Here is a 26,925-nt window from a genome sequence, read left to right as displayed (position 1 = left end):
CTGAAAAAACTCAACAAATTACATGAATATCTTCAGCTACACTTTCCTGGTTTCTATTCGCCTGTGGCTCATTTGTCCAACATTTGCTCAGTTCTACTGCTATTTTTTACATGTTGTGCTCGATGTAAATCCATACGGTTCATCTAATCTCATTCTTAGATTCCCATACCTCTCCTTTTGCTAACCATCTTTGTATTCTGTATTAAGTCATATAAATAGCAAAGAAATTTAAATATAAATGCAATAATTAATACAATAAATGCATTTTCTTTCAGTAGAAAACTTCAAAAGTCATAGAATTTCTTTAGATCCAGTTCATTTAAATTCAATAAATGATGTTAAAACTCTTTGAGTAATGTTATATTAAAATTTAAGCTGTAAGTTTTGAAAACAACCTTTACTGGATATAGTAAGCAACTGTAAATTCTCACGCACGCGCGCACACACACACACACAAATATAAAACACACACACACATATACAAAAAGTTCTAATAATTTACTTTTCTTTCATTTATTACAGATGTTTCTTGCTTTGTAATACTCTCCAGAACACACACACACACACACACACACACACGCCTATTTTCTGAAAAAAAGCACCCTTGCCCATGACTATCATAGGCTGTGGTATTGGAACTTTCCTGTTCATAGATGGTTTAGCCATTATGAATCTGTGCCATGCCTGGGCTGAAAGCGAGCAAGATCAATACCCATAACATCCTGTGGTATCAGGTGTATCCATCTGTAAAGCAGCATTGGAAGGACCAGCAACAACTTGTTATTTTATTTTTAGATAATAAAAGTGTCAACTCGACAAGTTGCTCAAGGAAGCTAACTTACAACTTCTCATTCTCCCTGTAATTGAAGCAGGGTCTGTGGGGAAAGGAAGAGGCCATGTAAGGATCAGGAACATATGAATGAGTCAGAGACCAGTACTATGGAGGTCAGGTAAAATTTACCCAAATGATGCCTATTCCTACTGTTTCACCTTGTCTAGGGAGTCCTCAGGATCTTCTGTAGTCTCCTTTGACTTTTCTGCTTAAACACAATCCTCATTTCCAGGACATAAGATTTTGTGAGATGAGGAAGGTGATAAAGTTGAATCCCTTATTTCTTTATGAAAGGTTTGTTTACCTTCTGCATAGACTTTCCACGATCTTCAATTTCCTTTAGTAAAATTCAGATAACTGCTCTCTGTGGCTTGCTGGAAGTCTACATTGTTCAGAAAAGTTAACTAATTGTCTAACCTGACAGCAGTAAGACATGGGCTTTATAAGAATTACATATTTCTATGTGACATTATTCTTTTTATACTTGATAATTTTTTTTTGCTAGTGTTCAATTGCAGAGTGCCCATACTAGACGGTGCTGTTTCTTACAAGACTAATACAATAAATTATTCTTCATTGTGCTGATTTCATTAACAGTTTTGTAAAAGTCAATACCAATAGTTTTTCCATGAAAGCCATTAGAGACAGACACAATTGATACTGTTCTTAATTTATATTCATCTATATCTCTTCTTTCTTACATTCATGTTATCTTTTGTGATATGACTTCAATTGATATTGTAAAATATCATGAGTTGTACCATTTACTATGAAAGGAAATAGTAAAAATCACATTGTTGCTAAAATTTGAAACAGTGAGGTATAAAGTTCAGTTTGTTAGTATTTCCCTAATGTCTTCCAGTATGCACTGTCATATTAAGCTTTTCCTTTTTACCTCCACACATTAGAACTGACACCATATTGTGCTTCTAACAAATGGAACAGCTCATCAAAATATTCACGTCTTTGTTTATAAGAAGTTGACTAAAGACTCTACAAAACGCCAGCAGGAGACCAACAACCTACTCAAAGCAGATGTAGCCAATTTTCCAAAACAGTCCCTTTGGATTGGGGCATGTGGGGAGCTCAGCTCCTGAGAAACTACAGTCAAATCTCCTTCCAGGAGAAATACATGACACTACGTAAAAATCTTTTTTAAAATCAAAGCTTTGCCTTCCACTGAGTAAGAAAAGAAGACCTGAGGACCCAAACCTGTGGTGTGAGTATCTTACAAGAGCCTAGTTTAACTAAATGCAGTGGATCAAGAATATTCCTAAAATGTCTTAGGTACCAACATCCCTGTACAAGAAGAAAATACTGATGTGCCAAGGTGTTCAAACACAGAGGTGGGTGCACCAGAATCTCCAACATTGAAATCCAGACATGGAAAGCAGAAATAAGAAACTCAATGAGAAACTAGGAGCTGAGCACCTGGCAAGCAGCACAGTGGTCCCTCAAGCCAAGTACTGGAAGACACCTAAAAAGGGCTGTCCCTTTCTGATCCATCACAGAAAGTGAACCCCACCAGCTACCTGTCTAATTTCCACTGAAAACGGAACAGTATACAACCTGGTCAAATAGGGTTGAGTGCTAACACAGGTGAGCAGCACGCAGAATTGAGTTCAGAAACAACTCAGACAGAGGAGGGGCAATCTCTGATGGTGAGAAAGGGAAGAGAAATCTGCCTATGGCCTAACTGCTCCATATTTCTTTATAGAAGGAAGCTGTGTTGATGTTTTACTACATCCAAGGGCAAGTCTGAAGGTTCCTTTACCCTGATAAGGAATGTGGTGTTGCAAGTAAAGGGAACTACTATAAAAGTTAAGCTGCGCAGGTTCAAGTCATGCAGAGTCCCAGGGCCGAGAGGGGAGGAGAAAGTTGTCCCTTCCCCTAACCCAGAAGCCATTTCCACTTGACATCAACTTCATGAAGAAAAATTCATTTCCCCAGTAGAATTTCACTAGATATACAAACTACATTTAGAAGCAGGCCCCACGGCCAACAGAAGACATTGAACACAAAACAAACTAAGTACTATTTTTTTGCTCTTGTCTAATATAGCTTTGGTTTTGTATTGTTATCTTATTGACCTTTTGCTTGTATATTATGATTTCTACTTTTGTGGTTTTTTGGTGTGTGTGTGTGTGTGTGAGGCTTCTGGGAATTTTCTTTAATTTTTAATTAAGTTTGCCTGTTTGTTTTCTTTTTAAAGAAAAATATGTGGTGTTGGGTAGAAGAAAGTGGGGTGGTGTGGGATTCCCCTCTGTATGCTGTGAATACATTTTATTATCATTGATTGATAAAGAAGCTGCATTAGCCTATGGCAGTGCAGAATAGAGTTAGGCAGGAAAATTAAACTGAACACAGGGAGAAAGAAGGCAGAGTCAGGGAGTCGTCATGTAGCTGCCAAAGAAGAAAGATGCCAGAAGTTTACTGGCAAACCAGGAGGTTTGTGGTAGAATATAAAATAACAGAAATGGTTACTTTAAGAGGTAAGAGCTAGATAATAATATGCCTGAGTCATTGGTCAATCAGTTGTTAATTAATATAATTTCTGTGTGATTGTTTGGGTATGGGCAGCTGGGAAATGAATGTGCAGTCTCTGCTTACAGTGGGGGATATGAGAGGAGTTGGTAGAGAGGAAATCATGATCAAAATATATTATAGGAAAACATTTTTTTAAAAAAATTAACCTAGGTATTGCGGCACGTAGCTGTAAACACTGCACTCAGAAGGCAGTGTCGGGTGGATCTTTGTGAATTCAAAACTAGCTTGGGCTATAGTGAATTCCAAAACAATCAAGGCTCTGAAGAAATACCATGTCTCAAGGTCTCTAAGTTAGTTAGGCTAAACTTACAAGACTATCTACAATCTGAAGTATTTCTGGTGATTTGCATGGAATGGTAATCAGAATAGCAGCAATTTATGCCCTGTGAGACATATGTGAAATAACATGTGTTCATATTAAAAACTACTTTTAAATGTCCTGGATGTCAGAGGAAAAGAGTATGTCATTGTAGGATAGCAGGAAAATGATCAATATTTTGGCTCATTTCCTCTTAAATGCTGCTTATAAGATGGAAAAAAATTAATGATGATTGACTGAAACCATTTACAATAGTAAACTTCAAAACTGTGAAAGAACAGGCTGGAGACATGGCTCAGCAGTTAAGAGCACTGGTTGATCTTCCAAAGGTCCTGAGTTCAATTCCCAGAAAAAACATGGTGGCTCACAACCATCCATAATGAGATGGAGCTCCATATTCTGGCCTGCAGGTATACATAATAAATAAATAAATATTTGCTGTGTGGTGCTGACACAAGCCTTTGATTCTAGCACTCAGGAGGCAGAAGCAGGTGAATCTTTGTGAGCTCAAGTCCAGCCTAGTCTACATGGTGAGTTCCAGTATAGGGTCCAAAGTTGTGAGAAACCCTGTCTCAAACCTCAAACACATACACACACACACACACACACACACACACACACACATGTATACATATGTGTGTGTATTATGTATATGTTATATTTATATTTACATATATAAATATATATGAATATTTATATATTTATTTATAATTATTATTTATATATAATTATATATATTATATATATGCTATTGGAATACCTTGTATACCAATATACATGTGCTTGTTGATAAAATGCAGCATTAGTATATTAATATTTGTACATTAGTATATTAAGGTGGCTGGCATCAAAATATACTAAGCAAAAACACCCCTGAAGGATAATATATAAAGATAATGATATCCAATCAGTAAAGTTAGTGATAAAGTGATATATTATGTTGTTATTATGTAAGACTAAAGATTTCATTATAAGCTCCAATGCTATAATTTTGACATTATTTATATAACCTAAGAAATCAATATTGAAAATTAAAGTGAAATGTGCAAACAAATGTTTTGGTTGATGTTCAAATGAGCGGTGGTGGGACACCCCTTTAATGCCCACACTGGAGAATCAGAAGCAGGCAGATCTCTGTGAGTTCCCTGCCAACTTGTTCTCCTGGGTGAGTTCCAAAACGCACAGGGTGACATAAAGAAACTCTGTCTCAAAAAAGCCAAAAAATGCATTAATCATATGCAAGTGTCTGCTTGAATAAAAATATTAAGCATTTTGATTATTGCCGTGTAGTCAGTTCTATTAAAATATGTATTGACCAAAAAAGCTCTTTCTAGGGATCTGAAATTTATTTGATATAACCAGGTGCTCCTTTTGAAAAAATGGTGGCACGTTATGGAGAGCTAAAGAAGTAAAGGGAAAAGAGGAAGGGTTACAGTATCATAAAACTAGGGAATACAAATAGAATAGATATTTCAATCATATTATCTTGATCTCATATATTTTTATTTTACATTTATTAATTAGTGTGTTGTGTGTGTGTATGTGTGTGTGTGTGTGTGTGTGTGTGTGTGTCTGTTGACATGTCTGTGCCATGGTAGAGGGAAAGTCATTGTTGATTCTCTCCTTCCACCCTGTATGTACCACGGATCAAACTCATGTTATCAGCCTTGGTGACAAGGAATTCTTTAGCCCCCTAAATTAATTTTGCTTCTAAAATATGAAACTAAGAAATGAGTGATAGTTTGGATGATGCATTGGTTTGAATAGGAATGGCCCTTTTAGAGTCATAGATTTGAATGGTCGGTTTCCAGTAGGTGTATTGTTTAGGAAGAATTAGGAGATATGGCCTTACTGGAGAAGCTGTGGCCTTGTTGGAGCTGATATGTGACTGGGAGCATGCTTTGAAATTTCAAAAGCCTATGCCACCCCTCTCTTTCCTCCTCCTTCTCTCTTTCTGCCTCATGCAGAAATGAGATATCAAGATAATATCAAGATGTAAGTTCTCATCTACTGCCCAAGAGCCATGCCAGCCTGCGTGACACCATTCTTTCTACCAGATGATCATGGGCTGACACTCTGAAACTGTAAGGAAGTTCCCAACTAAATGCTTTCCTTTATAAGATGTCTTAGTCCTGGTGTCTTCCCAGCAACCAGCAATACTAAGACAGCTGCTAAAGACGTTGCCAAGTAAGCGTGACTACCTGGATTCTGCCATCAGTTCCTATATAATAATCCAGGTGAAGCAACACACGTATGTAATCACAGTGGTTGACAGACAGAAGGCAGGGGAGTCTTTAGGGCTTGCTAGACAGACAATTTAGCCTAATAAACAAACTCCAGGTTTAATGAGATACCTTGTTTCCAAAATTGGTAGAGGAATGATTAAAGGAGATACCTGATATCAACCACTGACCTCTATATGAGCACCTGTGCACTTGTGCACGCACATACTTGTATGGGCATTTCATTTGTATTTTAATAAATAAAACTTTCCTGAAGATCAGAAAAGTAAAACAGCCACACTGACCAGCCTTACAGGCTGCCATCAATAACACACACCTTTAATCCCAGTAGCCACATTTGCGTGCCATAGAAACCAAAAAGTTGTGGTGCATGCCCTTAATCCCAGAACTAGAGAGGAATATAAAATGGGAGGAGACAGCTCTCATGTTCAGTCTCATTCTGAGACTCCTGAAGACAGGGTCTCCATTTCAGACTGAGGTATTGGTAGGCCGTTTTGCTTTTCTGACCTTCAGGTTGAATCCCAATTTTTGTTTCTGAGTTTTTATTAATCATGTTACATGCGTGCATGCATACACACACACACACACACACACACACAGACCTTGTACTCAAAACCCACAATCATAATCATACAAATATGCACAGAATATAAAGTAAAATAAGGAAATATTTCATATAATAGAAATAACAATAAGGAAAAAAATACCTGAAACAAACCTGAGAATTTTAAGATTTGGAATATCCAGATTTCTAAAATGCTATTATAAAGAGAATGATTGATAAAGGAAAATAATTACAAAGAGAATATGTTAGGTAACAAATTTCACAATTTATCACATAAAAACTATGAGTCATCTACACATATGATGTTTCAAAATTAATTTTTGTGACCCCAGTGTTTCCAAGAAAAAGATCTGCTGTCCCTGTGTCTCATTCATATTAATATGAGGAAGAACATGCGGAGCTCTGGGCCTTGTCCTCATTATAAATTCTACTCCAGGAAGATAATGAAGCATTTCTGGCAATGTGATCCGTGGTCATTTCATTTTTGTGTGTTCTTGCAGTCACTTTGGCCTGTAGATTGGAGCTTATTAGACCTTGCCTGAGTGATTGTTACAAGAGTACTATTCTCTTGGGTCATGTCTATGGATCTCTATTCTACTCAATTATTCTGTATTATTTGAACCACAACTGACCTCAAATATCTCATTATTTTAGTTGAACACAATAAGCAGATTAAAAATTTTAGGTAATATTTTATTTTGAAAGCAACTTCATATGCCCAGGCGCACTCTGTGTATATATTCTGTTAAAATGGAAATAAATAGTTACCTATAAAATTACCTATGGAATGATAATTTTACAGTATATATTGTGACTAGCCATATGAGAAAACAACTCCACATAAATATATTACATCATTATGCTATATACTATTCAATCATAACTAATTTTCCTTTGATTACTGTTTCAATTTTAAAATTTGGATGAACTGTACAGTACTTTTTTCCCCCAAATAACTATTCTCACAAAGCAGAAATACATTAAGGAAATATTAAGCCTTAATATTTGGTAGGACTATTTTATAGACAAATGGTAAGAGAGTTAAAGAGAAAATAACAATCATCTCCAAATTATCTAGAATATATAGAAGTACATAGTTTGATAAAAAAGGAACATTATCTGACATGAAATCTGTTGTTTTCTGTAAAGGCATTGTGGGACTAACAATGATATCTGCCTATTGTACTTTGAAATGTCATAATTCAAGATGACGTTTATACTGTTCACATGTCAAACTGCTGTTTAGTAAATGATACTTTACATAATGATTTTTCTTTTTTTAATTCTTAATCTGATAACTGCCTTGGAACTGGGGCTCACTGGACATACCCCAATATCATGAGAGTTTATAGCATATAAGGATGGTTCAGAGTTCAGGAAAAGTTCAAAAATTCAATATTATATTTTTTAACTCCTGATGGCTTTCATTCCATTACAGATTCAGAAAAGTGTAAGCTGAGGTATAATAAATCGGGAGTTGTCCATACAAATTAGTTATTTTTGGTAGGGGAGAGGAAGATAGAATCAGAAGGGATGGAAGGAAAGAGAAACAGGTTCTTATAATATGAAAATTGTAGTAATACAGTATTTTAAAGAAAAGTCCCGAAAACACATACAAGGTACATACAGACTGAGCATGTACCTAAACATTTATGATTGTATATGTTAGGATGAGTAATGAAAAAAAAGAGTTCATGAATGTGAAAGAATGCAAGGAGCTACAGGACAGCCTAAAAGAAAGAAAAAACTGGAAACTATATAATTCTATTATAACCTCAATATTTTTGAAGTTAGCAGTTCAGTGACTTCTGCAAGGAGTTTTATAGAATTTTAGTCACAGACAAAACAGAACACAAGAGTCTGGTGCAGTAGAATAAAGACAGCCACATCTGAGCTCAGCTCCTCTGGGAGCTTCCTTAACTGTGAACCAGAAGGGATGCTGTAACCGTTTGCACTGAGCTGAGGCAGAAGGCAACTTGTGACAGAATGGGGAATGTCTGGGAGTTTGTTTTAGGTCCTCCTGAATCTAAATACAGTGAAGCCAAATTGTGGGGAGAACAAGTAAAATAAATCATCACAACAGGAGATAAAAGACGGAGAAAGATTCTTTTTCCGCAGTAGGCAAGGAGAGTATGGAAGGTATTTTCACAATGCCCTCTCTGAACCAAGGACTTGCAGATACTTATTTAGTCAGCTCGCACATTGCAGGCTGGGCATGCTTAGTTTGCACGGGGGCATTTTAGCTGGAAATAAAGGAAAGGATGCTTTGAAGGTTCACTAAAAAAAATTAAAAAATCTTTCTGGCAGGTACCAGACTAGCTTAGTCACAGCACAAACGCTACCCCTAAACTTCACAAATCTCTCCTCTGTAGAAGAAAAAAAGGACGAAAATAAAAGGTAAACGTCTACATTTTAAATATCCAGCCATGACTCTTATCTTGATGGCTGTGACAGATGATTCTCGTGTAAGTATGTGAAACAAAACTGCACTACCTCTTATGAAATGGGTGCTCTCAAAACACAAACACGCATCATAGGGCTACTACTGACCAAGCCGGCGAATCTCTACCTGTCCATCCAGACACGGACCTCACACAAATGGCCTGCAATCTAAGATCAACTGATTTTCTCTCAGCTTCTGTGAAGTACGCCCCCGGCCACTTAGTCATGGAGTCCACTCTCTGAACTAGCCTGGCGTTTGTTCTCCTGCCACGTGTTTCAGAAAATCCTCTCTTTTTGTGTTTTTCATAAATTCTTTTCGTCTCTAGCTTTTCCTGTGCCGTTTCTCACAGCCTCTGAGAACACTGCTTGATCCTCAAAAGGAGCAGGTAACAAAATATGAAGGAAATAGGACTCCTTTTGGATGTCCCTTCAATGGTTGAGCTGTTATGGTGCACTTAAACTCTTAAACTTACTGGGTAAGACTGTCTACATTAAAGAAATTAGCAAAGAAAAATGATTAATGGGAAATGGATTTACTCACGGTTTGGTCAAACTCTGTCTTTACTGTAACACTGTTACAACTTTATAGAAAAGATGATGCAAAAGCCTGTATGTTGGTATGTGTGCTATTAATCTAACTGGAAAAGACTAGAATCCTGAGTGAGATCTCTTCCTGGGAAGTCAATTTCCTCTGTGTCTGCAGAAGGGTATTGTTAGCCTTTCCCTGACCTCTCTGGAAAAATTGGAATCCTATAGGTGTTTTACTTGGTTAAGGTTTGTTATTTTAATGTCTGATAAAGGCACAGGAGGGGTGCCTCTTTAATTACTCTTCTCCTGCATAAGATCGTGGTTACAACTATTACTATCTTCTGAAGGCAGAAATGTACTAATGTGGCCTCAAATTTTCTGGGCCCTATGTTTCAGGCTTTATCCCGAGGATACATGGTTTTTCCCTCCAGGAATCCTGGTTTCTTTGGGGGTCAGACAATCTTTAGGAAAATCAACTGATTTTCATAGCAAAGCCTTAGTTTGAACATCATAGACATCAAAAGAGCTTTCCCTGACTCCAAAACTACTGACCCACACTTTCCCATAGGATATAAAGAAATAGCCCACAACACTTGCAAAGAATTCATCTTAAAGATAAGTACATGGAAAACTTATCCATGGATAATCATGGGATTGCACAGTGGTTCTCAGAATATCAACAGTGACTACTGAAAGAGCATCCAAACCAAAATTAAAAATTAAGATAAACCAGTTTTCAAAAAGTGGGGGAAATGACAATGAGGAAAACAACGTATTTGAAAAGAAAAAAAATCCTTCAACATCTAAATATCAGGAAACTGATTCCTCAAAACTAAAAAAAAAAAAAAAATCAGGAGCCTATTTAACTTGATTCCAGCTTTTAATAAAACTATATAGCTTGTGTTGCTGAGAATATATATCCTGAGGATTAAATACACACATGAGAAATAGACTCAGAGATGACAGAGGAATTGGAATCACATAACTGAGAACATAGAATACCAAAGTTTAGTTTAAGCACGTTCTGCTTTCTGCAACCACAGATGGGCTTTGTAGGTGAGAAGAGAGGGGAAGAGAATTCTGCCTGCTCACTGATATTGCACTACAGGTAGAGGCCTGTAAACTGAAGTAGTGAGCTTAGAAGCTTAGATACTGGCAGAAACTACTCAAGTGAAATTACAAGAATAAATAAATAATAAATAATAGAACATACACTATAAAAAGCTGCAACATTTCAAAACATATACTGCACACTTACGGAGAGCAACAAAGGAAAAACGAACCAAAGGAATATCATATGCCAAAGAAATACAGTAATATTGTTTATGATTTTGTTTTGAAGCTATAGAGAAAGTCAAATACAACTAAATGGGGAAATTATAAAAAATATTCACACACACACACACACACACACACACAAGATTCTAGGTAATTGTATAAAAAAATAAAGTGTATGAAAGTAACAAAAGAAAAAAGGATCACTTATAATATACATTGTTAAGTCTTGACTAACAAAAATAATGACTAAAGATGACTTTCATGATAAAATACAGTCACATCAAGTTTTTATTTTGAGTGGTAATTTTTCTCAGTCTGTCATGGCCAACGTTGTTCCTAAGCAAAGAAAGGTAAATAAATAATGAATAAGTAAATATAATCTACAACTGAAAACAGAAAATTGAGAAAAAATCAGAAGAAAAGTATATATGAGGAATTTTTAAAAATTACAATGACAAATACTATGCCAACCATAACAAAAACCAATTAAAATACAAATAATATAAATCTAGAAATTAAAAATCAGAACTTGGAGGACTATATTAAAATATTCTCTATATTTTCTACAACAAAAAACATTTAACTATAAAACTATGAGGTTAAAATGAGGGAGCAAGAAAGATACGCTATAGGAACAATCAGAAAAAAAATACTTGAGTAGATTTGCTAAATTCAGAGAGATTTGACTTCAGCCTGGCTAAGAAGATCAACTATAAATGGTTGTGGTACTTACCGTGAGGGTCAGTTCTCCAAGAAGACAACACAATCCTGGATGGGTATGCACTTACTATCAAAGTGTCAGCATGTGGGAGGCAAACCTCTCAGAGTTACAAGAAGAGAGAGAGACAAAGCCTGTTAATACCATTGAGACTCAACAACTCTTTTCAATATAGATCAAACCAGCAGAAGCTAAGTACACATAAAGTTGGTCTGAATTGTGTCTTCCATCAACATTATCTAAGTAATAGATAGAGAGTATTCTTAACAACAATTCTTCAATATCAAAGTATATGGCTATCAAGATACAAGAAACATTCACCAGAAAGGCTACATTCTAGAACATACAACCCTATCTTTCAGAATAATTGAGAGAACAGAAACCGTGCAGTATATTTGCTCAGTCCACTGTACTATTAAACTAAAATCCAGTGTCACCTAAATATTTGGAATATAAACCCAGTGAATAACACAGATGTCAAATTTCATGAAAAGTAAAGTATTTGCAACCAAATAAAAAGTGATAAAATGGCTAATAAAATTTGGATTGTTGTGAAGGAGAATGAATTAGTAAAGTTATGAATGTAGGAGGCAATTGCTTGATGAAGCTACCATCCAAACTCAGTTCTACTAGGGCAGGGGAGTGTTGTAGGAACTCCTTCAGCAAGTAGTCTTTCAGTTATCGAACCACCCATTTGTCTTAACAAATCTATTAAGCAGTGCTCTTTTTTGGACCAGGAAGACTGAAACAGCAAGCCTGGAATCTACATGGGTCTGTACTAGGGTGTTGTATATATGTTATGACTGTTAGGTTTGTGTTTTTGTGGGACTCTTATTGTGGGACTAATTATATCTGACTCTTGTACTTGCTATTTTTTCCCATTGGTTTTCCTTGTCCATCTATAATGAGATAGGAAAGCTTTTTTTATTTATTAAAAATTTCTACCTCCTCCCATCCTCCCATTTCCCTACCCCCAATCGCCTTCCCCCTTCCTCTCCAGTCCTAAGAGAAGTCAGGGTGCCCTGCCCTGTGGAAAGACTCAGGACCCCCCTCCATCCAGGTCTAGGAAGATGTGCATCCAAACAGACTAGGCTCCCAAAAAGCCAGTACATGCAGTAGAATCAAAATCCGGTGTCATTATCATTGGCTTCTCAGTCTGCCCTCATTGTCAGCCACATTCACAGAATCTGATTTGATCACATGCTTGTTCAGTCCCATTCCAGGTGGCCTTGGTGAGCTCCCATTAAATCAGTCCCACCATCTCCGTGGGTGGGCACACCCTTCATGGTCCTGACTTCCTTATTCATGTTCTCCCTCCTTCTGCTCTTCATCTGGGCCTTGGGAGCTCAGTCTTATTATATCTTATTTTGTCTTGTTTTGCTTTTATCTTCTGGAGGACTGCTCTTTTCTGAATAGGAAGCTGATCTCGGGAAGAAAGGAGATTGGGGTGAGCTAATTATGTGGAGAATTGGGGTGGAGCTCATTAGTGGAGGAAGGGAAAACTATGGTTGGGAGGTATTGTATGAAAGCACAAACTATTTTCAATAAAAATAGTATGTTCTTGGCTATGCTTATCTCTTTTTCTCTTCCAGAAATTTCAGTTAGGGCTTTTATGTTGACCTACCTTGTCTAATTGGAGTTGACGTTTGTGAAGCTTGATATGGATAAGATTATTTTAGATATGAAAGTTCAGAGGAGAGGAACATAAAGAAAATGAATGAGGAAAAACATGAAGAGCTCAGGGAAATTGGTAATTAAAAATAGGACATACACGAACTTCCAGCACCAGTGGAAAAAACAGTCACTGGTGTGCCTACTCAAAACAAAAACTGATGTTAATTATTTCCAACAAGTGAGTAATAAAAGAGAAAATTTCTTCTTCAAATTTTAAGTTATTCTTTAAAGAGAAAAGACTGGCACTCTCAAAGGTACCAATCAAAATTCTGTAAGACTCATAAAGCAAATGTTGTGTGTCTGTGCAAGTGCATGCTCACACATGTGTAAATAACAGTGCATCAGTGTGCAGTTATAGTGGATCCTATATAGGTGCACATGTGGTTATATGTAAACGAGGTTAGAGGTTGTCTTGGTTCTTGTTCTTTAGGAGGCACATACATTGATTTTGAGGCAGGGTCTTTCATTAAGACCTAGTCTGCTATATGGAGTTAGGTTGGCTGGCCAGACAAACCTCAGAATTTGCCAGTCTCCACCTCTCCACTTCTGGTTTTACAAATACCCGTAGCACAACCTGCTATGTATTATGCAGATGCTGAGAACTGAAATCAGAACCTTGTGCTTTCACAACAAGATCTTCACCAACTGAGCAGCTGAGCTATCTTCCCAGCCTTCACATTGAAAACAAACACACACAAAAAGTATCTTTGTTACCATATCTATTAGGCTAATCTCTAGATGCTAAGTATTGAATCACGTATCAAACACTGTTCTTGTTTGGATGCAATTTTACAAATATAATTACAGCTTGCAAATTGATGAATCTTAAACCAAAGTAATTATATTGTGTAATTTAAGAAGGAGAGATTCAATAGTTTGATCTCACAGGAAGTGAGAACAGAAGAGTTAGCTAGAAAGATGAAGCAAACAAGTGAATATTACTGGGATATTGAATTACATAGAAAAAGGAAGACATGATGTACAATTACATGATAAGGGTCAACAGATAGCAATAATATGCTGTTGGATTAAAAAATAGTAGAAATATGTCTGTTGATGTTATAATTGTATAAAGTGATAAATGGTAAACCTATTTCAAACAGTGTACAAATACAGGAACTGAAATTTTGCATATTGTCCATTAATATTTATGACTCTGATGTTGATGTAGCAAGTGAAGTGGGTTTTAAACATAAAGCAAAAAAAAAAAAACAGCCTACAAACTACAATCCCAGAGAACCTAGACAATAATGAGGACCCTAAGAGAGACATACATGGGGAGCTCTCCCGAATCCCATCCCAGCCTTCATCCAGGTACACCTTCCTCTCTTCCCTCCTTCCCTCTGGGGCCACAAGATCTCCACAGAGCTGCTCCCTTGCATGCTGGACCTGGGCTGTGGGCTCAGCCCAGCAGGGGCAGTTCCTGTGCTTTGATAGCCTGCCTGAGGACAGGCAGGCCCTGTGTCAGCTCAGCCACATTCCTGGCCACCAAGAGGCAGGCAGAGAACTTCCATCAGACATCCATTGGAGGAGGGATGAGTTTGCTCCTGGCCCGAGGGCTTCGGCTAGGAGGAATTCAGACTTTCCCTGCCACCTCGACTTTCTGGTCACCCTGCAGTGGTGGCTCCACCCTGCTGAGTTCTCCTGATCCCATCCCAGCATTCATCCAGGTATACCTTCCTCTCTTCCCCCATTCCCCCTGGGGCCACAAGATCTCCCCAAAGCAGCTCCCTTGTGCGCTGGGCCTGGGCTGTGAGTGCAACCCAGCAGGAGGGAGTGCCTGTGTTTCAATAGACTGCCTGAGGAAAGGTAGGCCTTCTGTCAGTGAAGTCCCTGCCCAACAAGGGAACCTGACCTGGTACCAGAAGATCCAAAAGAGAGCGTTTGAAGGAAGAGATGGGCAGACGCCAAGGCAAGAACTCCTCCAACAATCTAAAAAACAACATGAAAACACCAGATCCCAACGACCCTACAATAGAAGGACCTGAACCTCTTAATTCAGAAGAAGTAAAAAAAAGTGCCATTATGAAAGCAATAGAGTCCCTTAAACAGGATATGAATAACTCCCTTAAAGAACTGGATGAGAAATACAACAAAAAGATTGAAGAAATGAGTAAAGAAATGGATGAGAAGTATAACAAAAAGTTCGAAGAAATGAGTAAATCCATGAATGATACACTGGGAAACCAAGAAAAAACAATCAAACAGGTAATGGAAAGAGTTCAAGAATTGAAAACTGAAATGGAGGCAATGAAGAAAACATAAAATGAGGGCCGGTTGGATATGGAAAATCTAGGTAAACGAACAGAGAATACAGAATCAAGCATAACCAATAGGATACAAGAGATGGAAGAACGAATCTCAGAGTCTGAAGATACCATAGAGAAAATAAATGCTCTGATCAAAGAAAACAGCAAATCCAACAAATTCTCATCAAAAAAGATTCAAGAAATCTGGGACACAATAAAAAAAACCAAATCTAAGAATAATAGGGATTGAAGAAGGAGAAGAACTGCAGATCAAAGGCCCAGAAAATATATTCAACAAAATTATAGAAGAAAACTTTCCCAACCTAAAGAATGATATTCCTAAATAAAGAATGATATTCCAATGAAGGTTCAAGAAGCATACAGAACACCGAATAGACTTGATCAAAAAAAAAAAAACATCCCCTCACCATATAATAATCAAAACACAAAACATACAGATTAAAGAAAGAATATTAAGAGCTGCAAAGGAAAAAGGTCAAGTAACTTATAAAGGTAAACCTATCAGAATTACACCGGACTTCTCTATGGAAATCACAAAAGCCAGAAGGTCCTGGATAGAGGTACTGCAGAAACTAAGAGACCATGGATGCAAGCCCAGACTACTATACTCAGCCAAGCTATCGTTCACTATCAATGGAGAAAACAAAATATTCCAGGATAAGAACAAATTTAAACAATTCGTAGCCACAAATCCAGCCTTACAGGAAGTAATAGAAGGAAAACTGAACCCAAGGAATCCAACATTGCCAACACTGCCTACAATAACTCAGACATCTAGCGACCCTTCATGAGCTTAATTCAAAGAAGGGACACATACAAACTCTATTAAACAAACAAACAAAAAATAATAATAACCGGAATCAACAACCACTGGTCATTAATATCACTTAATATTAATGGACTCAATTCACCTATAAAAAGGCACAGAATAAGAGATTGGATACGAAAACAGGATCCAACATTCTGCTGTTTACAAGAAACACACCTCAACCACAAAGACAGATATCTACTCAGAGTAAAGGGTTGGGAAAAGGTTTTTCAAGCAAACACTATCATATCATGTGCAAATAACGAAAGTTTAACTATGTACTCACTCATAAGTGAATTCTAGCCATAATTAAAGGTCTTTGAGCCTATTATTCGAGATCCTAGAGAAGCTAAATAAGAAGGTGAACCTGATGAAAATCATGTAGCTCTCCTCCTGGAGATTGGAAATAGACAAGAGTCCCAGGTAACCTCGTGTTCATGGGGGGGTGGGAGGGTTGTTGGAAGGGGAGAGGGTTAGAGAGAAGGGAGTAGGGGAGGAATGGGGAAAGCTCGGTGGACTGGCATGGCGGGGGAGGGAAGAAGGATGGATATGGGATCAGGGAAGAATATATTTCAACTAAGGGAGTCATTTTAGGGTTTACAGGAGACTTGATTATAAGTGGGATCCCAGGTCCAAGGAGAGATCTCCAGATTGTTCTCTGGACAGAGGGGAGGGTGCCTGAAACGGCCTTGGCCCATAACCATACTGATGAATATTTTGCTTATCACCATAGAACCTTCATCTGTCGATGGATGGAGATGGAGACAGAGACCCACATTGGAACACTGGACTTAACTCCCTAGGTCCAAATGAGATGCAGAAGGAGGAAGAAAATGAAAAAGGATATCAGGACCGCGAGGGGTGCGATCACCCACTGATACAAGGGGGCGGATCTAATGAGAGTTTACCAAGGCCAGTTGGACTGGGACTGAACGAGCATGTGATCCAACCAGATTCTCTGAATGTGGGCGGATTCTCTGAATGTGGCTGGCCAGGAATCTTTCTGAAAAGCCATTGACAATGACACTGGGACTTGTTTCCTCTGCATATACTGGATTTTGTTGATCCAGTCTGTCTGGACACTCACCTTCCTGGACCTGGAGGGAGGGGAGAGGAACTTGAACTTCCCACAGGGCAGGAAACCCTGACTGCTCTTAGGGATGGAGAGGGAGGAGGAGAGGTAGTGGGGGGAGTGGGAGGGTGTTGGGAGGAGGGGTGGAAATGGAAACTTTTATAATTTAATAAAATTACTTTCAAAAAAATAAATAAAAAAATTAAAAAAAGAGAGACATACATGGATCAAATCTACATTGGAAGTAGAAAAAAAAGATCTCCTGAGTAAATTGGTAGCATGGGGACCTTAGGACCTCAGAAGAGGATTGAAGGGGAGCGAAGGAACTGGAAGGGGAGCAGAGAAAAATGTAGAACTAAATAAAAATCAATAAAAATTAAATTAAAGCAACAGTAACACAAATACTGTTTGTAAAACTTTCTTCCTTTTTGTTTTATTGTTGGTTTTTCAAGACAGGATTTCTCCGTAGCTTTGGAGCCTGTGCAGGAACTAGCTGTTGTAGACCAGGTTGGCCTCAAACTCTCACAGAAGATCTGCCTGCCTCTGCCTTCCAAGTGCTAGGATTAAAGGTGTGTGCCATCACTGCCCAGATGTCAAGGCTTTCTTAAGCAACATTATGTTTTTGAATGGCATCTCTAGTCCACCCTGCTCATGAACTTTCATATTGAGGAGATTATTACCCCAAACTTGGACTTCTTTACAAAATCATGGCAATGACATAAATGATTATTTTTGGCATTTGAATATGACTTACTGTATAAAGTATATATTTTGCAAGCATCAGGACATGAATTTGAATTTACAGAATTCCTATAACTGTAACTTTGCGGCTAGGGAGAGAGGAGAGCAGCCTGCTGAACAGCCAGCTTTGCCAAAGCAAAGAGTTCCTGCCTCACAAAGAATCCCTGTCTCAAAAAAGTAATGTGAAGAGAAATGGAGGAAGGTATCTGACATCAATCTCTCACTTGCCTGAAAATAGAAACTTGTAGACAGTACCTACACATACATCACCACACACACACAAAACACACACATGCATTCATAAACACAAGAACATGAACAGAGGCAGTCATGAGAAAACACATGTGCGGACACACACATATACATTCACACACAAATGCACAAACATATATACATGAATATGTATGCACACAAAAGTATAAGCCATAATCACACATGTAAATGGACATACAAACAAACAAATACACACGTCTACTCCTCTATATACATACAGGCATTCATACACATTTACGTTTATATTCCAGAATATCAAAACATGCAAAAAAGAAAACAGTAAGAATGAATTGAGGTTCAAAATGGGAAAAAAAAGTTTTGTTTTAATTTTAATTTTATATTTTATCTGTGTAGATTAGGCTTAGAGAAATTACTGACATTAATATTTTCGAAAGAGAACGAGAGCAAAGAAGGCAAGACCAGAGGGAACCTTCATCCGACGATGGATGGCGATACAGATGGAGACCCACATTGGAGCACCGAACTGAGCCCCCCAAGGTCCAAATGAGGAGCAGAAGGAGGAAGAACATGAAAAAGGAAATCAGGACCGTGAGGGGTGCGATCACCCACTGATACAAGGGGACTGATCTAATGAGAGTTTACTAAGGCCATTTGGACTGGGACTGAACGAACAAGTGATCCAACCAGATTCTCTGAATGTGGGCGGATTCTCTGAATGTGGCTGGCCCGGCGTCTTTCTGAAAAGCCATTGACAATAACACTGGGACTTGTTTCCTCTGCATATACTGGATTTTTTGGGATCCAGTCTGTTTGGATACTCACCTTTCTGGACCTGGAGGGAGAGGGGAGGAACTTGAACTTCCCACAGGGCAGGAAACCCTGACTGCTCTTAGGGATGGAGAGGGAGGAGGAGAGGGAGTGGGGGGAGTGGGAGGGTGTTGGGAGGAGGGGCAGAAATGAAAACTTTTATAATTTAATAAACTTTGAAAAAAAAAAGAAGCTCTTGAAATATTCACCCTGGAAAGTGTCAAGCTAAATATCTAATATTTTTATAAACATCACTGTCTTCTTTCTGTTTGCTATAAAAGGTGAAAAATTAGTTGTTTTTATATAAAAGAAGACTACAAAACAATTAAGCAAATCCTTTTTATCTCCTTTTCAGTTATAATACTGCTTGTTTTTTCCTCATTTTTGATATATTTATAAGCAAGTTAGCTGCTGCATTTACTGATAGTCAGCTAAGAGAATGTGCAGCCTGTTTTATGGACCAATTATTTGCATCACTGTGGCTTTTAGTATGCCAACCTTAGTATGTTTGGTGTTGATGCCCTAACCTTTGTCTCCTTCAAAGGAAGCTTTCTGCATAGATATGCACTTGAATGCAGTTAGATATGCACGGTCTCTTTTTATGGTGTATGATATTAGTAAAATTTCAATAAACAAGAAAATTTTGACTACAGTTTCAAATCTATGAATGCCATTGTCCTATATTCAAGAAGAATAGATTTCTTTATCTGATATAACCTTTAATGCTAAAACAAAATAAGCTGAAGTAATTATAATTAGACACATAAATGTCAGATTTAACACATATTTTCATAGAAAAATTTAGCAAAGCATATCCAAGGCTCAACTCCCTTTAACAAAGCAAAGACTCTTTTAATAAAATTCTTCTTATCAGAATGATAAATTTAAACATTATTAATTGTCATTGTCCAGGACCTATGGACAATAGTTTGAAGTCACAAACTATTTTTTTTTTTTGGTATCAAATGTTCTGCTACTCTGTCTGATCTTGAAAAACTCAAGGGTTCTATTACCAGTACCCACGTGGCAGCAAGCAACAGTGTGTAACTCCAGTATCAAGATAAGTGTTGTCCTCTTCTGGCCTCTGCAAGGCTCTGAACATGTGTTTTGCAAAGACATACATGCAGGCAAAACATCCATACACATAAAATGAAAATGAATAAGTACATGTTGTTTAAACGTGTTTTTCTGTCAAGTTTGTGCATAGATTTTCCACACAGTCCAACAAAATCCATTCTGGACAAAGGACCATGACTTCTTGAACCATCTGTCTACTGATTTTCATTCTTATTATTCAGTGGTTGCCTTTTGCAGCACCATTTGATGAAGTTCCCTCTATCTTTGCACACTTTTGTCATCTCTTTGCTTCTGGGTACAGTTCTTCAGGTGCTGGAGCCACAGGGGACAGAAAAGGGCCCCAAAGACTTGTCTCCTCTTTTAAATTCGCGTGGTTAGGTTCTGCTCCTGTGTTTGTCCCAATTCCCTGTGGTTGCACTTGTTTAATTATTCCCATGTCCTGTTCTCCCCAGTTATTCTCAGTGCTTCTATTTCTACATCTTTAGAAGCCTAATGATGACCCAAAAGACAGAAACAGCTCCATTTAAGCTGTGACAATTGACTTCAAGGGCTTTTTCCTCAACTTCGGTGGGTTTTAACAAAGGTTTGATATTGTGTGAATCCTCTGTAGATTTCAGTGCATACAAGAGCATTCAATGACTGCCTTTTTGACTCAAGAGTGGTGCTTTTCTTCTAGCTCAATCTATGAGTTTATACAGGGGTGACAAAATCAATGGAGTCTATTTAACTCCACCAGTGTCTGGGAACAAACAGAACCTGTCCTGAGTGCAACATAACCATATATCTTTGAGCTTTTAGAAACTGGGGGAAATGTTTTAAATTGAGATTGACATTGATTTCACTGAGCAAGCTAAACACTTCATAAGTGATTGTGGTATAGTAAGAAAATGCCATAGGACTCAGGTGACAATGGATATGGATTTTTAGGAAACTGATCCATAATTTACTTTCTCATCTATTTCGTCCAGAAGATCTAAAGTCAAATCACAACAGCTCCTTAAAATAAATCTGACATTGCCTCAATAGATTTAATGAAGTATTTGTAGCCAACATTAGCCCAGTATTTAGGATTATTATAATCTTTAAATAGTCCAGAGGTATTGAACTGGTCACAGTTTCCATTAGCAACTCTACAGGGGTATCATCTGCCCATGTAACTACCTGTTATTTCAAACTAAAGAATTGTGTTCATCCTTCGTAGGCCAGTTCTGAATCCCATCAACTTGTCCTGAAGGATCTCAAAAAGATGTTGAGCAGTTCCGGGAATTTCAAGCTATCCAATAGCAGTCATAGTAGAGAACATTGCAGATTCCTTCCCGTGGCAAACTTCCTGCTCTCAGTGCCATTGTGATTCTGAATTTTGGAGCCTGTTGTCAAGGTAATGCTTGTGGAAGGAGCTGATAGCTGTCCCACAGGCAACCCCAGGTTCTGAAACCACACCATAGGAAGAAATCTCACTGTTTTTAATAGCAATTTTAAGATATTGTACTTCTATGATTATTAAAATGTTGGGGATACAAAATTAATGAGCTATTAGAAATATATTAGGATATTGAAAATAGAGGTAAAATCAAATCATGTGACCACATTTTAATTTGTCTACCTCTGCCGGTGGTAGAGCCAATATTTAACCTTATCTGTAGATGTTTTCTAACTTACTTCTTTTCCTGAACACTAATAGTGTGCATAAAATCTGAACTATCTCACACATTGTCCATCTACATATCACAAATTACTCTGTGTATCTCCTTGATTATGTTTGCTCAAATATGGAAAGTATACTATAGTTAGTCATCTAGACCATACTGTAACTTTTTCATAAACAAATAGAGAAAAATTACCCAGAGATCCAAGCACTATAACTCTGTTTGCAGAAAATAATTTAATATTTACCCTTCGTAAAACATAAATACATATCAAACAGATGGAGCAAAGGAAAGATTTTACTCTATGCTACTGCGCCATTGTGTTTTTTGAGAGATTTCTGTTTGGTTAAATCAATCAGTGAGGAAGAAGTCTGGAACGGAAGGTCTTCTAGGCAGAGCCTGTTTTCAACTCAGTTTTTTTGCATGAGACTAAAAACTTATGAAAACCATTTTCACAGAATCAAATGTAATTTATATGCAGCATGCTTCCTTTTACTAAAAAAGCATTACTCATCCAATCAATTCCTCCTATGTGTGCCTGTGTGCCTCTTCTTCTATCCAGACACTTGAATTCCATTCTAGGAAGCACTGTAATGAGAGATGAGAACTCTTTAGGCACAATTAAAACAGTGATGACATGCCAGCTTAATTACTTGATCCAGTGCACCAATGTGATATCTTCTTGTTCTAGGGTTATTCTGCTGCTGTGAAATAAATATCCTGCTAAAAAACACCTTAGGGGGAAAAGAGTTTATTCTGGTTCTAAGTTGCAGCCAATTATTTCATGGCAGTCAATGTGACAGGAATTTGTAGGTGCTAGTCCCATTATTTTCCAGAGAGAAAGGAATGCATGGATGCTTAACACCTAATCAGCTTTTTCTACTGTTATACTCTTACACAGTCTTTGGTCCTAAACCAGGCACTGGGTTCAAAGACGTTCTAGATGAGTTTTACCATGCCCATTAGTGTAACAGAGACAGTACTCCATGGATATACCACAGATCAATCTGGTCTAGAAAACTCCTCATTAAGACTATATTCTTAGGTATTTCTTGGTGGTGTTGAGTTGACAATTAAAAGTAAGTGCTAAACTTGTTTTATGTGGTCTTTCTAGACAACTTAGAAGTCATCATCTCTAAATAAATGCCTTTATGCTCTCAATCCTGACAAGGTTAACTGGAAGGATTCAAGATTGACATAACCAGAGTGATAACCTGAATTTCTATGAGCAGAGTTACTCTTGTGGTAGAACAAAGAGGAATAATGTGTATAAACAAAAAAGAAAGAAAATAATCAAAAGCCAGGAATAATTAAAGATATATTTATATTCAGTACTTATATGAACCTCATCACTTACATTCAATACCTAATTTATCTAAAATCTGTAACTATTTTTTGATCTAAACACTTAGAATTTGCAAATATATCTAAAATCTTTAAATTATTCTCAGGGTATTAAGTTGTTTTTGCTGTTATTTTGATGTTTCTTTGCTTGTTGTTTTAAACATCACTTGGGTGTTAACACTGTCAAGCTACATGATATGAGAGTGAAACAAATTCATTCAAAACATCTCACATAACATTGGCTTAGGAGACTGTTAGAGGTTCAGAATATAGACACATAACTGTATCGATTATGTACATGCAAAATTTTCATTTCTTTATTCTTCAGATTCTTACATACCCTCTACTGCTTAAATTTATTTCTTTTATCTTTTTTCTCTATCAGATCCTTCTAATATTCAATTATACACAAAATATGAATATTTTGAGAACTTTAGGTGTATACTTTGTTGTTTAAGCGATGAGACCCTCAATAAAAAAATCTTGTATAACTTCCAACTTCCTCAAATTTTTACTATTTGTAGCTTGTTCTGAATGTAAAACCTTAGGCCTACAGGCCTAATATAACTATAGACTTTCCTGTGGAGTAGAATATTCTCAAGGGGTGTCCCTCCTTGTCTTTTGTTTCTTGGCCACCCAGACCCAAATAATCACATAGACACCATATTGATTACAACACTGCTTAGCCAATGGCTTATGCATATTCTTAGTTAGCTCTTGAATCTTAAATTATCCCATTTATATGAATCTGTATATCTCCATGAGGCTGTGGCATGTTACACCTTCAGCAGATATACTGCATTCCTTTTCTTCTGCCTGCTCACATTCTATTTTTGTTCATATTTCTTGCCTGACTTTACTCTAGTAAGTCATTGGCAAAAACAGCTTTATTCATTAACCAATAATAGCAACACATATACAGAAAGACACCCCACATCAGATACTTTTCATCAATCACTAGAGTCAAGACTTGTTCACACAGAGGACCCACATATAGAGTAGGCAAACTGAACTCTTGCCATACTCAAGAGATAAATGATAAGTCTTTACAAACTGTGTACTAATTAATTTTCTCTTGCTACAATAAATAAACAAGACCAAGATTTAACTTAGGAAGAAGTTTAAAGGATAGAGGACTTTATGGTAAATAAGTCAATGGAAAGAAGCAGGAAGCTGAGAAATCATATCTCAATTATATAAGGAAGGCAGATAGAGTAAACATGAACTAGGACCAACTATAAATTCTCAAGGTCCTCCCCAAGGCATCTTGAGACTAAGACCTTATTGAAAAATATGCCAAATTTGAGTCATAGAACATAGAGATAAAATGCTGGTATTCACCTAGAAGTTTTATCCTTGCTGACTAGTTTCTAGGGTGCTACCATGCAACCAAGGGAGAATCTAATCATCACCCTTATCCAGCTGTGAAATCTGTGATTTGCCAGCATAACTGGTCTTGTAAGACATGTCTATAGGTACAATAATGGTAAAAATATCATAAAAGTTAGCAACCACTGCCTGATGAGGGAAAGACTGTAAGAGCCAGATACAACGGATGACTGCAAGGATATTGCTTTTTGGAAATGGCATGGCAGAAGTACAAATGACCTCAAAGAGGTTGTGACATCACAAAAAATATGTGAGCAAGCTCAAGCATGACAAAATCTCAACATGAATAAAATGAGGATGTTCATAAAGTTTCACTACTAGCATAAAGCTGTTAGCTATTGATAACTGCTAGGGAAGTGAGGGTCAGATTTCTTTAAGAGTATATACTCTGGCACGTCTACCTTGCTCCAGGAGAAGGCCACACATCCATGGATGGGATGTATAGGAAGATCAGCACGGACTAAGTGAGGTGAAAGGAAAAAAGGCACACAAATTTGCGAGTACAGGAAAAGAAGATAAATTTTTAAGGTGTTAGAGGAAGTAGAAGAAAGATCAAAACACATGGTAAAAAATTATCAAAAAACTAATAATTTTCAATTAATTTAAAACATGTACACCCAGAAATAAATTTTCTCATCTGTGATACTTAAAATGTTAACAAAATATTTATCATTTTATTTATCATTTATCATATCTTTCAGGAGGATAAAAAATAAAGTCTTGATATCAGAATTAATGCACTAATATCATTACATCCAATGTGTTAGTGAGATTTTGATTAGCAGTACACATTTCATCTTAGAGCTCATACCTTAACTGGCTGTCAGTGCATTGAAATAATTGATTACAGTCTCTTCCTGGAATCCTTCACTCATTTACTTTACAGAACAATATTTTTCTTAGCTTTATTATACTTCATTAGCTAATTTTTATTTTCTTTCGCTGGTTATATGGCTCTTTATTTTCATTCAGTGTTAATTCATTCAATGCTTGCTCTTTGACTATTTATCTTCCCTAGTGGTATTTCCATTCAAACTTCACAGAACCCAACAGAAATATGCTAATGTTGCTAAGTTTTTTCAGCAGCCTAAACATTCCCTCTGGGATCTTAATTATTTCAGACTGATTACTTGAATGTCAATGTGATGTCTGTCACAGTATGTTTTCTGATTGTTGTGATAAAACATTCAGACAGACCATTTTAACTTTGCTTCAAAATTTACCTAATATGGACCTCTCTTGTGATTTTGTTTTATATGAAGTATTATCCTTATATTCAAATTCCATTCATGTAAAGTTTTTATCTTAAATTTTTTAAAGCAAGAATTTCTGTTTTATTGAATGAAAATATTTCAAATTATACTGATGGAACAAAAGGCAAAGAGATTCAGGGTTAAAACTTCAAAAAATTTCAAGTATAAGAAAATCTATCTAATGAAGTTAGCAATATATCTTCCGAATAAATTAACAATTTGTGTACTCTGAGAAACACTTTTTTGTGCTTTTTACTTAAAAAAAATCTTTAATAGGGTTATAAAATGAAAATATAAGAATAAGATCTAGTAAAGAGTATTCTTTATCTATAAAATATTCAAACTGGAAAATTTGTCATTAAACAGTAGAAAATTGTAAAAGACAACATTTTCCTTGAGTCAATGTGCATGTGAGAATCAGTGAGAACGCAGTGTCACGTGTTGTAACTGGATTACACATAATTGGAAATTATAGGACTTTATTTTCAAAAGTGTGTTCTAAGAGTGGCATTTGACCTGAAGAATGATAACATTATGGTATCTGTTATTATGATAACAAATGTTACCTTGTATGTGCTTCCACCTAAGCTCATACAAAGCTGAAGCACTTTCCAACTTAAAGGCATAGTTTGAAATAATCAAAATGCCTGTTGAATCTCCGAAGTATTATTTTGCCTAAAGTAGCATATTTTGTTGTCTTATCTTCTTTGGAGCTTCCCCTACAAGATAATATCATGACCTTATTTCATATGTATTCTAAAAGTGTTCTAAGCCATTCATGTAATTATAGTAGCTTCTATATTGAAGTTCTAACAGCTCTGAATTACAAATGAATAAGTGAAGAGTTATGATTAATAATTAATACAATTTTTTACTTTTGCATAGTTGATTTTCATCATCTTGTAAAAGTAATTTCCAAAAATGTATTGTTTGCTATTGGAAAAAGATACCACAGCTCCTGCATATTTGAATACTATGCATAGTTCTTTAAAACAATGTATAAATACCTTTCACAGAAATTTATATATGTAGAAAACAATGTCTTTAAAATAAAAAAAGTAGTTTAGAAAAACAATAACATTTTGAAACCTAGTAGAATTTAGGATTTTTGTGGATTTAATATAATATTAAGAGACTG

This window comes from Myodes glareolus, chromosome 20 (assembly GCF_982192425.1).
Source record: "Myodes glareolus chromosome 20, mMyoGla1.1, whole genome shotgun sequence".
NCBI classification, from domain to species: Eukaryota; Metazoa; Chordata; class Mammalia; order Rodentia; family Cricetidae; genus Myodes; species Myodes glareolus.
Note: the sequence above shows the minus strand (reverse complement) of the source record.